At 32.9% G+C, this 4,912-nt stretch overlaps 1 pseudogene; it reads left to right on the top strand.

The window, feature by feature from the left end:
- The first annotated feature begins 490 nt into the window (after positions 1-490).
- On the top strand, positions 491-1,469 carry LOC122800151 (annotated as a pseudogene).
- Positions 1,470-4,912: the final 3,443 nt, after the last annotated feature.

Here is a 4,912-nt window from a genome sequence, read left to right as displayed (position 1 = left end):
TTGCCTTACAGCAAGAGGTTCTCCAGTTTGATTCTCGGCTGGGGTGCCTTCTGTGTGGAGTCTCTCCCTGCATTTGAGTGGGTTTCCTCTTGGTGCACCGGTTTCCTCCCACATTCCAAAGACATGGATCTGGAGCATTTCTCCCCAGGCCTCTACTGAAAATAGACTCTGCCCTAGTCGGACTTTTCCAGTCAGCAAATGTTAAATAAATAAATACATTAATAAATAAATAAATAAATGAATATATATTTGCATTAACAATGCAAAAAAGATAGAGTACAAAACTGCTAGTTTAATTGGGCCAGAAGAATCAGTGGGTGTTATAATAAATTATAGTAAACACTCTTGTGTAAAATAAATGCAGGCATATAATAATTTGTTTGATGGACATTGCATTGATATTAATATTATTCTGATATTCAGACTAATATCTCTTGTGTGTACAAAGTTAAAGTATTTAAGAACAGAAGCTGATGCATTCCCTACAGACATGGATGATGCTACAGTCTTAAAAAACATGGTTATGTTTTGGGTAGAAGTTTAGGAGCAGGAACTTATGGCAAAGTGAAGTCTGCATACTCTGAGGAACTCAAAATAGATGTAGCAATGAAAATAACAGATAAAAAGAAAGTATCTATTAAGGTTTTGAAGAAATTCCTCCCCAGAGAAATTGAGATATTGGGACTAGTGAACCACAAAAGTATTGTGAAGACTTACAAGATGTTTTTGAATTCAAATGGAAAGATTTACACTGTAATGAAGCTTGCATTTCATCAGAATTTAAGGGAGTATATTCATTCCACAGGGCCACTATCAGAAAATGTAGTCCAAAAAATATTTCATCAGTTAACAATGGCCATAAAAGTAATGCCCGACAATTGTATTGTATGTTTTTCCTTATGCTGTTTTATTTTTATTGTATGTTTATCCTCTGCTGATTTTATTGTATTAGCATACAACAGCTTTTGTTCTGTACTTAACTTACGTTTATTGCATTTACTGCATTAACCATTGTGAAGCTTTTCTCCCTGAGCCTCTGCTGAAAATGGGCTTTTTGCCGAGTCAGACTCTCCCTGTAAACAAATGTAAAATAAATAAAATAAATAAAGTACTGTCATGACATCAACATTGAACAGACCTGAAATGTGAATACCTTCTTTTAGACATTAATTACAACATCAAGCTCTGACTTCATACACAGCACCAGAAGTGCTACAGTATATACCTTACCAACCAAAGATCTATGATGTCTGGTGCGTGGGCATTATTTCTTTTGTTATGGTCTGTCGTTTCAAGCCATATGATTCTTCTAACATCAAACAGATGCCATGTGCTCAGAAGGCATAAAAACTACACTTTCCAAAATCTAAAAGTATGAGCCCAAAGTGTAAAGCACTATCTTTTGTGTACTTCAGCCAGATGTGATGAAATGACTGACTGTTGATACCCTGGCTCACCCCTGGATATAGCCTACAACGCCTGAAGGTGCAGATGATGGAAAGAAAGATGGCGAATGCTACTAAACAAAAAGAGCTTCTAAAAGCTGCTTCAAGATCAGATACTAACAATGGATATAAATCACATAATAATGGATATAAATCACATAACAATGGATATAAATCACATAATAATGGATATAAATCACATAATAATGATATAAATCACATAATAATGGATATAAATCACATAATAATGATATAAATCACATAATAATGGATATAAATCACATAACAATGGATATAAATCACATAATAATGGATATAAATCACATAACAATGGATATAAATCACATAATAATGGATATAAATCACATAATAATGGATATAAATCACGTAACAATGGATATAAATCACATAATAATGGATATAAATCACATAACAATGGATATAAATCACATAATAATGGATATAAATCACATAACAATGGATATAAATCACATAATAATGGATATAAATCACATAATAATGGATATAAATCACGTAACAATGGATATAAATCACATAATAATGATATAAATCACATAACAATGGATATAAATCACATAATAATGGATATAAATCACATAATAATGGATATAAATCACATAACAATGGATATAAATCACATAATAATGGATATAAATCACATAACAATGGATATAAATCACATAATAATGGATATAAATCACATAATAATGGATATAAATCACGTAACAATGGATATAAATCACATAATAATGGATATAAATCACATAACAATGGATATAAATCACATAATAATGGATATAAATCACATAACAATGGATATAAATCACATAATAATGGATATAAATCACATAATAATGGATATAAATCACGTAACAATGGATATAAATCACATAATAATGATATAAATCACATAACAATGGATATAAATCACGTAACAATGGATATAAATCACATAATAATGATATAAATCACATAATAATGGATATAAATCACATAATAATGGATATAAATCACGTAACAATGGATATAAATCACATAATAATGATATAAATCACATAACAATGGATATAAATCACATAATAATGGATATAAATCACATAATAATGGATATAAATCACGTAACAATGGATATAAATCACATAATAATGATATAAATCACATAACAATGGATATAAATCACATAACAATGGATATAAATCACATAACAATGGATATAAATCACATAATAATGGATATAAATCACATAACAATGGATATAAATCACATAATAATGATATAAATCACATAATAATGGATATAAATCACATAACAATGGATATAAATCACATAATAATGATATAAATCACATAATAATGATATAAATCACATAATAATGGATATAAATCACATAACAATGGATATAAATCACGTAACAATGGATATAAATCACATAATAATGATATAAATCACATAACAATGGATATAAATCACATAACAATGGATATAAATCACATAACACTGGATATAAATCACATAATAATGGATATAAATCACGTAACAATGGATATAAATCACATAATAATGATATAAATCACATAATAATGGATATAAATCACATGGTAAAACTGAAAATGATAAGACTGAACCAAAGTCAGAAGCAGCTCATTTCAAAACTCTTGCAGAAGAAACTGAGGTAGAAGAATCACATTTTAAAACGCAATCATGTCAAATGTCCAAATCCCTCCAGATGCTGTAATAGCTGGTTCAAAGGGTAAAAGGAAAGAACTCATGCAATGCAGACCTTGGGCAAGCGATGAAATAAACTGTTGACACTAGTGACTAGCATTTATATTGTATTAAGTATTAAAAAGAAAAAAATGTTTATCTGCTATGGTTTGCATTTGTAGTCATGTTCAAGCTATACAGCTAATAAAAATATTATTCTTTCCAAAAATAAAACATGGTGATAGTTTTCATCTTTAACTGGTCTGCTATAAACACAATTTGTCGCTGTGTGATATTCAGTAGTTTTACTCTGTATAAGAAGAAAAAAGAGGAACAGAACAGTTCTAAAGCATGCTACATAATGATATTTGGACAACAGATACCTGCTTGAAATTAGAGAGGCATTGTTAAGCAGAAAACACGTGTCATGTAGTCTGGGGTTGTGCTCTCTCTTCCTTTAGTGTGATGGTTTAAATATAGAAGTTGCAGCACTTCTTCAGGAAACATAGATATTTATTTCCAGGTTTTCAAAGTCCCCAAACCAATATTTAATTTAAATTCATCCCTCCATCTACAACCCCCTTTTCCCTTTTTACTACATGGGGTTGAGGTGTCACATCAACCGTAACAATAATTTAGAGCCAGTGTTCACATGACTGGGTGGTCTCCCTGTCATGATTGTTCTTCCATACCTCACACACACACACACACACACACACACACACACACACACACACACACACACACACACTCGCACACTCACACACTCACACCTATGGCCAATTTAGTATGTCCAATCCACCTACTGCTTGCCTTTGGAATGCGGGAGAAAACCAGAGTACCTGGATAAAACCCATGGGAACACAGGGATGACATGCAGACCCCACAGAGAAGGCACCCCAGCTGAGAATTCAACTAGAGAACCCCTTGCTGTGAGATGACAGTGCTGTCTGCTGTGCCACTGTGGTGTTCTAATATCTAATTTGCCTGTCCAGGATAATCTCTGGATCATGCGTACATGTCAATGTTCCATGTTTTGACAATAATATGACATTATTTTGTATTCACATGCATATATATGTATATCAGTGGATATAGATTCTACCATTTGTGAGGCACTTTGAAAGGTTATGTCATCTCTGGAAACTGGCCCATTTGTAATCTTCAGAACTTTCTAAACAGCAGCGTAACTACCTGTGGACATATAATTGTTGGTTCTTTATAAACATGAACAGTGAAATACTGATGACAACAAGAGTAAAGGAATGTGCTTTAAATCATGCACTTTGACAAGCACAACACATTCCACAAGAGAATGGTCATCCAAAAAAAGTTCATGATAAGAATGAACACCTCAGCCCACTACATAACCATCCCTTCCCCATAACTCACTGTCCCTTTGCTCTGTTGCTGATATTAAGATCCAAGATGCTTAGAGAAATGGTCCTTGGGGCTACCTTACATCTGTTAAAGAGCTGATCTTGTGAATCAGCATGCATTTGAGACTGTCTTCCAAACTGTGGCTTGCAGTTGACCCCTTTCAGCCACATGTCCCATGTGTCTTATTTTTCTTGGTTCTGAAGAAGCCATGGCATTCGCCAGTGGAATAGTGAGATGAAACTCTGACTACAGCCTGGGGTACCCGAATTTGATTAGATTCTCATGAGTCTGATGGCACAAACAGGGAAGATAGGAGTGCCTTTCCTGAAGAGGAAAGACCAGGCTAGGCATTTCTCTTGAGT

This window comes from Protopterus annectens, chromosome 4.part0 (genome assembly GCF_019279795.1).
Source record: "Protopterus annectens isolate FY-2018-M chromosome 4.part0, PAN1.0, whole genome shotgun sequence".
NCBI classification, from domain to species: domain Eukaryota; kingdom Metazoa; phylum Chordata; order Ceratodontiformes; family Protopteridae; genus Protopterus; species Protopterus annectens.
The sequence above is the reverse complement of the archived record's forward strand: the minus strand, read 5'-3'. Positions and strand labels throughout refer to the sequence as shown.